Below are 12,616 nucleotides of genomic sequence, written 5' to 3'. Positions count from 1 at the left end.
TCTTCAAGGGAGAACAGAAAGCGTGGAGGAAGGGCCAGAGAAGGTGCCCCATCATGGGAAGAGCCAGGGAGGGAAATAAATCCTTCCGGGTCGGGCCCCAGGGACTCGCCCCTTCCAAGCAGCACATTCAGCCCCTCCGGGATCCAGTCTCCTCTTGAAAACCCCACGTCTAAGCACTGCCTTTTGGTGGCAGGTCTAAATCTGAACTGTGGCACCCAGCATAGACACCTAACAGGCTGCCCGCTCTCCTCTGTCTTGCCCTCTGTCCCCTACCTTGCCTAGAGCAGTGACACTGAGAGCATGAACATAATCAAATTAATCAATCAACCAATCAATTTTGTGGTACTGGGAATTGAATCTAGGAACTCAAGCATTATTGGGAAGCACTATGCCCCTGAGCTAAATCCCCAAACCCCCATATGTGATTTTGAATTCTGTAGGAGGACTGCAGGCATGTTGGGGGATAGCTCAATTCTAGCACTCTTGGAGGCTGAAGCAGGAGGATTATAAACTTTATCCCAGTCTGGGATAATGTAAGTGGCTTAGCAAGACTGTCTCAAGATAAAAAATAAAAAGAGCTTAGTGTAGCTTGGTGCAAAGTCCTGTGGGTTCAATCCCCAGTAATGTAAAGAAAGGAAAACAAAACAGTGAAAACATGTTAATAATGTACATCAAACACTGAGGTTTTTGCATTCTTCTTTCATATTAGATTTTCAGAATCCAGTGTGTACTTTTCATCTCACCATGGGCCAGCCACAATTCCAGTGCCAGGACTCCAGTAGAGCAAGTGGCTAATGCTGTCTAGGTGGGTTTACAGGTGTCATTTTTATCTGTGTCAAACACAAAAATTACCTGTAATTACTAATTACCATTAGTAACAATTACCAGATCTATATACTACATATACTTCAATTTGTCCACAGCCTGTCCACTTTCATGCTCACCACTGGGTGTTAAACCTCGCACCTTTCTCCTGGTTTTGCTTTACTTTTTTGGTGGAAGCACATTGTTTGGTCTTTTAATCAGGGACCTCAAGATGCAAACCTGTGTAGGTTTGAAATGTGTCCTTTCACCCCTGTTATTGAATAATGGCCTTGCTGGTTAGACTCCTGGGCTGACAGTTGTTTTCCTGTAGGTTATTAAAGCTCCTGCTCCATGTCCCATGCCCGGAGCAACCTGGCTCCGGTTCCCTGGCTCTCGTAGAGCACTCTTGGACACTGGGGTCCCCTCCCTGCTCTTGCCAGAAGCCTGTCAGGCTGCTGGCAGGAGGCTCCACTCATCTTGCTGGTCTGTTTCTTACCAGCTACTCCTCTACAATGATGCTAACTTTACTTTGAACAAGCAGAGGTTTCTAGCATCCTGCTTAACACTGTAGCTGTCTCTAACAAAGTATGACGACGTATGACCTGATTCATCTTGCCCAGAAATCAGCAACTTTGTCAAGAGATTCACAAATATTTTATCTGTTGTTTTGCTATATCTCTAGCTTTTAAATTTTTTAAAAAATAGTTGTGACCTTGAAGATGGTTTCTTCCCACTGGGCAGTGGAGGTAGCTGTGTAAGTCAAAGCTGCAGAGTTTGTGATTTGGTAAGACCAGAATCCTTGTAGGTCTAGAAACTAAAGCTCAGTTCCAATTCATTTGTATTAAAGATATTTCAGTTCTCACACCCTCACGGGGAGATGGAACTGTGCACTGCCACTGGGGAAGGCATTGTTCTCATGATCTTCTACTTCAAGTTAAGGTCTGAAAATCTTCTAGCACTGAAGCAGCATCGGTGGATTATGAAACACGTGGCTTTTCTGTGAGGTTCTCATTGCTGCAGGAGCTGTGGTCAACTCATCATGTACAACTTAGGAACCTGGAGAACATGCACATGGGAAAGATAATGATTTGGGGGCTTTAGGTTCTAATTACCTCATTATTTTAAAGATAAAATGTAATTTACAAGTATTTTATTTTGTCTCCTGTTCATACATGAGCTGTATATTTGCTTTCTAAATTTTATTCATGAGTAAGCTATAACTTCATGTTAGCTAACAGTGGTGACAACTATTATTCATATCTTGTCCTTGATACTAAATAAGATTTATTTAATATCTAATGATCAAATATGATAGTGGACCTTGATCCAAAATAAATACTTTTGATTAGGTTAGCGGAGTACATTTCATTTCCAGTTTACTGTCCTAAATGAGAAATGTCTGTTAAATGCTTTTTAAAAGTTTTAGTTTCCCTCAAGATATTCATGTGTTTTAACTTATCATTGTGTTAATATATGTTGATTTAATAAAATTGAATCATCATTCCTGCAATGAACTGTATTTGGTCATGGGATACTATTTTTTAATATATTACTGGATTCCATTGCTAATATTTTAGTTAGAATTTTAGATTAAAATAACAAGTGATATTGACTTGTAGTTTTTCCTTTTTTGGCTTTCTTAGGTTTTGTTTGAGAGTTATGCAGACTTTGCAAAATTAACTGGAATTTTTCCATATTTCTGTGTTCTGAAGAAGTTTAAATAGCATGAGAATTATCTGTTTGAAAGAATTCATCTGTGAGACCTAAAGATTATTGTTTGTAATTGTTACTTTTTATATTATGTATCTTCTGTTTTGGAGGCAATTTTTCATGTCTGCAAGTAGATCTTTAAGCATATTTGTAAGTTATTCATGCTCAATCCCTTTGCAGTGGAATGGTTCATCATTTATGCCAGCATGACTCTGCCATGAGCTTTGCATAAAGGAAGGAGGAATTTATGACAGAAAAGGTCTGATTTTTCTGGTAATAATTCTTGTGACACAGCTTCTTCTCAAAACGATGTGGGCTTTTATTTGGACATTTAGTACCAAAGCGTAGAATTGAAAAGTGGACTAATGCCTACTCCTTGGAAACCAACTGCTTTTTGAACAAACATGTTATCTCTAAATCTTTAAAAGATCTGACTCTGGATCTGATAACTTGAAAACTCAAGAATGTGCTTAGACTTGGGTCTTTGGCTTGACTGTGATTTGTTCTTCCTGTGTGCATTTCTAATTTTTTTTTTGCTTTTTAAAAATTCTTTTTATTTATTGATACATTTTAGATATGCATGATAATAACACTTATCATATCATGCAAATAATGCTTTGCACCTGTCCATGACACTTGATTCTTCTTTTGTTCCCATGCCCCCCCCTTGGCCTCCTTTTCCCTCCCTATTTACAAAAGCTTTGTTTGCATTTTTTCTTTTATTCTCTTTTTTGCTTTCTTTCATCCTTCTTTCCCCTCTCCCTCTTCCCTGGTTCCCCTTTCCATTTAAATATTTGCTTTCCATTTTCCAGTACCTATTATACATCCTGGTCCTTACACTTTCAGTTTCTCATACAAGAAAAATAATGTGATATTTACACATGTGCATCCAATTTATTTCACTTAAGTCTGTGGCCTCAGGGTGCACCACTTAGCTCTAAAGTTTATCCTTCTTTAGAGCAGACTAATACTCCATTGTATAAAAATACAACATCTTCTTTATGCATTCATCCATTTACGAGCATTTACGCTGTTTCCAGGTTTAGCTACTACAAATCTTGCTGCTATAAACATGGGTGTGCTTATATGACTACAGTATTATGTTTTTAATTCTTTTTGGAAGATACCAAGAAGGAGAATAGCTGGGTCAAATGGAAACTCTAGTTTTAGTTTTTGAAGGAATCTCTGCACGATTTTAGCAGTGGCTGCAACAGCCTACACTTCCATCAACAGGGGAAGAGTTCTTTTCTTTCCACAGCCCCTCCAGCACTTGTTATTGGTTGACTGTTCAAAGACAGCCCTCCTTTCGGGAGAGAGAGAATCTCAGCGTTGTTTTAATTTGCATCTCTTGAGTAGCCCATGATGTTGAACATTTTTAATGTATTTATTTCCCATTTCTAATTCTTCATCTGAGAAGTGTGTATTCATTTCAGATGCCCATTTTTTGGTTTGGGTTTATAAATTTGGGGTGTCTAGGAATTTTTGAGTTACTGACATAATCTAGATGTTAGTCCTTTATCTGAGGAGCAGCTAGCAAACATTTTTTTTTTTTTGGCACTCTGTGGGTTGTCTCTTCACTCTGTTGTTGGTGGCTTCTTTTGAGGTGCAAAATCTTTTTTCAATCAGATGAGATCCCAGGTGTTTATTCTTTGTATTATTTCCTGTGTGAACAGAATTTTGTTCATAAAGTCTTTGGCTACACCAGTCTTCACAAGTTCTACTTATTCTATCTTCCAGAAGATTTAATGTTTCTGATTAAATATTTAGGTTTTTGATCCATTTTTACTTTAGTCAAAGGCTATCTTAAAATTTTGGCATGTGGAAAGCCAGTTTTCTAGCACAATTTATTTAAAAATCTCTTTTTCCCATGAAAGTGTTTGGCCCTTTGTCAAAGATAAGTGACTGTGTTTAGAGTTGTTTCTGTGTCTTTTAATGTTTTCCATTGATCCTTAGGTCTGTTTCTTGCCAGTACCATGCTGTTTTTTTATCATAGCAGCTTTGTAGTATAATTTCAAGTCTGGGATTGTGGTGCCACCTGCAGTGCTTTTGCTATTCTAGGTCTCTTCGGGTTGCAAATGAATGTTAGGATTATTTTCTTGAATTCAGTGAGATATGTTATTGATATATGATATTTTGATCAGAATTGCATTAAATGTATAAAAATTTTGGAAGTATGGTCATTTTTACTATATTGATCCTAACAATCCATGAACAGGGAATATCTTTCCAATTCCTGATATCCTCTTGAATCTCTTTTTTCAGAGTGCTATAGTTTCCAATGTGAAACTTCCTTTCTTAGACTGATTCCTAGATATTTCATTTTTGGGGATGCTATTATGAAAGGATTGGTCTTCTAATTTCTCTCTCAGTGCATTTGTTATTTGTGTGCAGGAATGCTATTGATATTTGACTACTGAATTTGTACCCTACTATGCAACTGAATTTGGTTATTAATTCTAGGACTCTTTTGTTAGAGTTTTTGGGGTCTTCTATGTAAAGTATCATATCATCAGCAAGCAATGATAGTTTAACTTCTACCTTTCCTATCCCTATTCTTTTTCTTTCTTTGTCTAATTTCTCTGACTAATGTTTCTAGAACTATATTGAACACAAATGGTGATAATGGAAATTTTTGTCTTATTCCTGATTTTAGAGAAAGCTTTTGGTTTTTGATCATTTAGTATAATGTTACTCATTGGTTTGTCACAGATGGCTTTCATCAGATTGAGTTCCACCATCTACTCAAACTTTGTGCAGAGTTTTTTAAAAATCATGAATGAGTGTTGGACTTTGGCAAATACTTTTTCTACATCTGTTGAGAGATCATGTGGTTTTTCTTATTGGCTCTGTTAATATGATGTATTGTATTTATTGATTGGCATATGTCGAATCATTCCTCCATCACTGGGATCAACCCTACTTGGTCATACTGAATAATCTTCTTGATGATTTGATGCATTTTGTTTGCCAGAATCTTATTGAAAATTTTTCACCTTTGTTCATCAGAGAGATTGGACTCTAATTCTCTTTTTTGGTTGAATCATTTGCTAGTTTTGATACATGATAAAGTTTGATTGGAGAGTATTGCTTCCCTTTCATTTTCATTAAAGAATTTGAGGATTGGGCAACCCGCTAAGAACCCTTTCTGTCTTTCTTCAGACAGAAGCTTTCTTTCTCTCAATAAATATATTCTGCTCTTCACCTCCATTCCTAAAATTCATTCTTCAATTTTAGAGAGCACGAGTTCATACCATACATAGTAGGTTGGGAGTTTCATTCCCTATATCATTTGGAGGTCTTCCACTGAGATCACTGGATGAAGACTTAAAGCTGTGCATATACTCAAGATGTAAATGCCTGGTGTCATTCAAGAAATGCAAATTAAAACAGCATTGAGATTTCATTTCTAGAAAGAACAGCTGCCATCAAGAAATCAGCAGATAACAAATGTTGGCGAGGTTGTGGGGGAAAAAGGAGCACTGCTCCACTGTTGGTGGGAGTGTAGACTGGTGCAACCACTATGGAAATCACTATGGAGATTTCCCAGAAGACTAGGATTGGAAGTTCCATTCAATCTAGCTATTCCCCTCCTGGGTATTTTCCCAGAAAAACTGAAAAGGTCATGTCACAGTGATATATGTGCATCCATGGTCATAGCAGCACAATTTGTAATAGCTAATTCTTGGAAACAACTAAAATGCCCATCAACCACAGAGTGGATGAAAAAGATGTGGCATTTTTATATAATGAAATATTACTCAGTTATAAAAAAGGATGATATTGAGACCTTCATAGGTAAATGGAGGCAACTTGAGACTATTCTCAAAAGTGAAATAAATAAGAATCATATTCATAAATATCATATTGTGTCTCTAGTGTAAAAAGTAATAAGAACTTTAGGAGTAATAAAATCCAAAATGTGTAATTGCTATTGTAAAAAGGAGAGAAAAAGGAAGTGCTCTAAAGAATATAACTGCATGTATGTTTAAGTGTGTAGGATTGATAACCATATTAATAAGTTTTTGTTGAATTATTGAACAGAACTGTTTGCAGTCTCACTATTTGAATGTCCACTATCTATGCTTTAATTTTGTAACTTGAACAACTATTTCTAAGAGGGCAATATGTAATTTATCAACTAACGATTTCTTACAGCTTATTTTTTTGTATTCTGTATTATTTCTACCCTTTTTCTGTTTTGCTTTTTTTCTCTTTAAATAAGTTTAAAAAAAAAGAATTTGAGGATTAATTGCTTAGGTTTTTCTCTAAATTTCCTGTGGGATTCATCAGTGAATCCATCAGAATGTGAGTTTTTCTTTGTTGGTAGATTTTTAATCATATCTTCAATTTCATTGCCTGATATTGGTTAATTTAGAATTTTTATATTTTCTTGGTTCAGTTTTGGTAATTCATGTTTATTTGGAAATTGTTCATTTCATCTATGTTTTCCATTTTATTTGAATACAGGTTCCTGAAGTAAGTATTGGTGATCTTTCTGGATTTCTGTAGGATCTATTATAATTTCTCCATTTTCATTTCCATTCCAACTACATGGATTTGAGTTTTTTTCTTTCTTTTTCTTCATGAAATTTGCTAAGAGTTTGTCAATATTATTTAATATTTCAAAGAAACAACTTATTGTTGATTCTTTGTGTTGTTTTCTTAGTTTCCATTGTAGAGACTTCTGCTATGATCTTTTTTAAGTTCATTTGTTTAAAAGTTTGATTCAGTTATGATATTTCTCTTTTTTGGGTCCAATTGATCTGTCTGTTGATGACAGTGGAAGACTGAGGTCCCCAATTACAATTGTGTTAATCCTTATTTGATTTTCATATCCATACTTTTTTTATAGTTGAGTGTGCTGGTATTTGGTGCATTTATATTTATGATTGCTATTTCTTCTTCTTAGATTGTTCCCTTTACAAGGATGTAATGCTTTTCTTTGTCTCTCTTTATCAATGTTGGCTTGAAATGCACTTTGTAAATTGAATAGCTACCTCTGCTTTTTTCTGGGTTCCTGTCTCATGGAGTATTGTTTTCCATCTTTTGACTTTCAGTCTATGAAATTTTTTTTAATTAAATGTATTTCTTATATGTGGCATATTGTTAGGTCTTCTTTCTTGATCCATTCTGCCAGCCTATGTCTTTTGACTGGTGAATTGAGACTCTTAGCATTGTTGTAACTAATATATATTGACATCCTTGTCATATTATTTTCCTGTTACTCCCCTCCCACTCCTAGTAAATTACTTGCCTTGCTTGGTAGATTCATTCTGTTGGGGTTCATGGAGTTGTAGTTCTTGCTATCTTTTTTTAGAATACCCTTTAGAAGAACATTTTAGAGTGCCGGATTGGTGGTTTTGAATTTCTTCAGGTGTTCTTTGTTATGGCAATATCTTCTTTGTCCATCAACTATTTTGAAATGTATTTTTGTGGGGTACATTAATCTGAGTTGAAGGTTGCTTTCTTTCAGGGCTTGAAACACTTCACTCTAAGCTCTTGATTCAAGGGTTTGTGTTGAGAAGTCTGCTGTGATTCTGACGGGTTTCCTTTTATAGGTGATTTGTTTCTTTTCTCTAAAACTTTTAATATTCATTTCTTTGGGGTGGAGATTTAGCTCAGCAGAATAAATTAGTGCCTGTCTGGCAGGCCTGAGGTCCTGAGTTTAATTCCTGATACAAAAAACTTTCTTGTATTGAATTTCTTGAAACTTGACTATTATATATCTTGGTAGAGATTGTTTTTTGATCATGGCTAATTGGAATTCTATGTGCCTCACTTATTTGTATGTTAAATTCTTTTTCCATTCTTGGGAAGTTTTCTGCTAAGAAAAGACTCCTGTGAATAGGTTTGTTTGTTTTTATGTCATTTGTCCTATTTCCTGCATTTTTCTTGATCTTAACCACAATCCTGTCTTCTATAACTGATATTCTGGTATCACAGTTGGCTCACATTGGCTCATTCTACTGTGTATACTTTCAATGGAAGTTTTAGTCTTCTGAATATCTGTTTAAATCTGTTTTATATGTTTCATTTCTTTCCTATGTTGGGCATTCATGGTTTCCATAATTTTCCTAAGCTCCTGTATTTTTAAATCTGTATCTGCTTTAGAGTTATTAACTATTTCTTCAGTTATGGCCATTGTTTCTGTTGTATCTGAGAGAGTATTTCTGGTTGGATTTTTTTTCCTAGAGCCTCATTAATTTGTTTTGTTTCTTCTGCTACTATCACTTCAGAGAGTTTGGATGGATGGATTTTGAATTATTCTACCTCCCTGCTCCCTGGAAGTCTGGAGTTGCATTTTGCTTAAGTATCTTCTAATTTTTGATTTAAATTTAATTTCTGGGTTGATACTTATAATTTTTTTATGGCAGGTAGCTTTATTTCCTATATTTAGAACCCTTAGGAAATGACTACTTCTCAGAAGTATCTACCAGGTGTAGCTGGCTTTGGGTTTTGAGTCTGTTCCAAGAGCCCACCTCTTCAATTTATTGGCGATTAGAAGTTGCTGCCTATTTGGCTAGTCCTGTGTTCTTTGGCACTAGGCTGTAGTATTTTTTATACCTTTGGGCAGTCTCAGTCTTGGCATGTGAGGAAGAACAGTGGATTAGCACACTTAAGTTACTTTGGCTATAATAGTACAATTAGCAACAACAATAGCATCAAACAGTCTAGAAAATGACAAATTCTGGTAACTATTATTTTGTCACTTTTGCCCATGTGAACTATATTGGTGGACATATTATAAAATGTAAAGCAAGCTATAAAATTGTATACTGTAAATATGCCCTCAATATGGAGAGACTACCCTCAAGGAAAAATTTTGAAAGGTATTGGGGGGAAAATAGAGGAACAAAAGAAGAGAAAGATACTGGAGGCAGGGCTGGAGGACAAAGGAAGATCACACAAACTTCAGGAAACTGACGAAGGCATGAGCAAAAGAGAGAAGGACGAAATTAAAAAAAAAAAACAACAAAAAATCCCCACGAGAAACAACTGGTCACACTCATATAAAAACAAGAACAGTCAAGGAAAAAAACAAAAGAAAAAACCAGAAATAAAATGAAAAGAAAAAAAAAAGAAAGAAAAGAAGAAAAAATGTCCCTTGGAGGCATGACTCTGCTGTCACTGATAGAGTAGACAGACAGAGCCCAGATCTATGTTGATTAATCCTAGCAAAGCAGCTGTGGGTTTATAGCTGTGGTGGATAATCCCAGCCAGCCTGTACTTTAGTTTCACTGAAGTTCGGGCTGGTTTCTGGCTGTGAGGCTGGAACCTGATATTTTCACCCTGCAATATTCTTTGTGCCTCCTGGAGTCTTGAACTTGGCTCCTGGACCTCCTGCTGATTTGGACTCAGTTCTGCCTCACCATTACACTAGGAGCCACCAGATGGTGCCAGCCTGCAGCTGCTCTAAGCTCTGAGCTCCACTGGCCCCTCTCCAAGATGGTGACTGGTCAATAACCCTTCCTTTGGGGACATCTGAACTCAAATAATTCACCAGCTCTCTAGAATGCTGCGCCCACTGCTTCTTTCCACTGGTGTGTTTCTCCTTGAAGGCCTCTAGTGTCCCCTGTAGTCACTGTGGGCCTGCAGGTTTGAACCTTCACTGCCACACAGGGAATCAGGGCTCAAGGAGAAAGTGATGCATGTCACCTCCTCTTCTGCATTAAAGCCTGTCTCTTCACTCTCCCTGTGGCTTTAAATTCTCACTTCAGATTCTTGCTGGTTCTGGGACCAACTTGCTTCCTTCACTTCTTCATGTTGTTACATTCCAGTGTCTGAACAGCAAATCTTGCAGAGGTTGTTTCTCTGCTCTTCACAATTCTGCAGTCTTTCTGGAAGTCTCTCTCTTCTTTTTGTTGCATTTTTACATACAGACATTTTGCACATACAGACATGCGCCAGCTAACAATACTGCAGTCAATGATGGCCACGTGAGTGGTGGAGGCCCTGAAGATTCTGTTACCCAGGGAATTCACAGCCCTTTTTATTTTCTAAGTGCACTCTGTGATGCTGGAATAAGGACAGAATGATCTAAGGGCACAGTTCTCAGAATGTTTCCTTGTCACTAAGAATGGTGGCTGTATAAAAATCTCTTCAGTTCCAGTCTTCATTTGTTAGGAGGCTTAATTCTAAACCTTAGTCTTGATTATTCATTTGTGTTACAGGTATTTGAAGGCTCCCTCTTCAGCAGACTCTGGTGTAGGTACAAATCCATAACTTATACATTCTTTAATACATTTATCAGATTTTCTCCTCTATTTTCTGGTTTGATTTCCTGATACACTGTTAGTTTCTTTATAATTCTTTCTATCCATATCTCTTCACTTCATCTTGCTACCCTTTGTCTTTTCGTACTTTTCCTTAAGAGCATTTGCTTTTGTTTGTGCTTTCCTCTGAGATATAAAAATGCTTTCTGAAATTTTATCCTGCATATTTTTATTAAATAATTTTCAGAAATATATTTTGTTTTTCGTACTGGGGATTCAATGCAGCGCTTTCACACTGAACTATCTCTCCAGCGTTTTTGTCTGTTATTTTGAGACAACGTCTCACTAAGTTGCTTAAGTCACCTAGGCAGTGCTTAAACATTCTGTCTTCCAGCTGTAGCTTCCTAAAAGTGTTGCACCAAGCCTGGCCCAGAAATGTGTTCTTTCTTGAATGTTTGACTTAGGTTTCCTCTTCTCTCATTACCCTGTGTTTCTTCACAGACTGTGTTAGTCTGCTTGTGTTTCCTCTGGGTCTCTGTGAGTGAGAACCAGGTTGACTGAGCTTTCCAGCATGCATCCAGTGTTGCTTCCTGAGTTCACTGGGCTCCACTTGCAGGCCTGCCCTATGGGCTCAGCTTCAGCCTGGCATAGATATCTACTGTTTTCCCCACAACCTTGACCTGGAAGCTGACTCTGATGTATCTGAGGAGTCTGGTTTATGCCATGCAACCCAATGTCAGGCACTTGGCAGAGGCAAGACTTTTCACACTTTCATTGGAATTTTGAAGTTAGAAATACAGGAGAGGTCAATTTCATTCTGTTTAACTAAAGCTGTAACACAGAATTGGGATTTATTGATAGCTATGTTTTCTATCATATGTAGAGAACTGAACCAGAACAAGGAAAAGAAAAATAATATATGTAACCAGTAAGAAACAGGGTTGGATATCAAATTCCCACCAAATGACCATTTTGCAAAGTCTTGGTCATCAGCTGGTGTTGCTATAGGAGATGGTGAGACTTTGAAAAGGGAGAGGAAGACAGGTCAGTAGGTGTGTGTTTCTGAAGGAGATATTGGCACTCCATCCTTGTCTGTGTCTCTCTCTGTCTTTGCTATCTCTGTTTTCTGGTTTCTGTTTCCTGGCTATCAGGAGATGAGCAGCCCTCTTCTGCCTCACACTCCCATGGTGATGTGTTGTTCCATTGTCAACTACCTGACAACTCTGAAACTATGAGTCAAAATCAATCTTGCATTCTCATACATACTCTTATAAGTATCTCCGGTATTTGTTTTTCTGCCTGATAAAAATCTGATTAACACCAGGAAGATTTTAAAAGTAGAGAATGGGGGAATTCTGGGAGTTGGATTGGAGGTGTCATCATGAATTTATGGATATATTTACATGACATATACTTGTATATTCTCCAGCCAAATATATAAATTATTATGAATGTACAACCCATGCATGTATAATACTAGGAAAAGTGGCTGAATCTGGGCTAGGGAAAGGAAGAATAAGATAAGCCTGGAATATTCTATTATATACAGGATGTATCAAGAGGACACAGGGTCTGGCTTATGGGGGTTCCCACTGAACACGTTTAGGATGACATGAGTATCAGAATATTGGATCACAACCTATAGAATAAGATAGAAATTCTACATTCATATAAAGTAAGAAGTAAAAAAATAAGTTAGAAAATTGGAGGAAAAAGGAGAGCTCTTCCAATTAGTGGAATGTTAACTAATAGTAACATCACTTAGCAAAGATCATGATGGTGGCAGCGTGTGCGTGTGTGTGTGTGTGTGTGTGTGTGTGTGTGTGTGTGTGTGTGCTTTGCTGGGGGCTGAACCCAGGACCTTGTGTATGCTAACGAATGCTCTATCA

The sequence above is a fragment of the Cavia porcellus genome, unplaced genomic scaffold (assembly GCF_034190915.1).
Source record: "Cavia porcellus strain 051 isolate PalLab524CR breed Dunkin Hartley unplaced genomic scaffold, mCavPor4.1 scaffold_29, whole genome shotgun sequence".
Lineage (NCBI taxonomy): Eukaryota > Metazoa > Chordata > Mammalia > Rodentia > Caviidae > Cavia > Cavia porcellus.
This window is presented reverse-complemented; position numbering follows the sequence as displayed.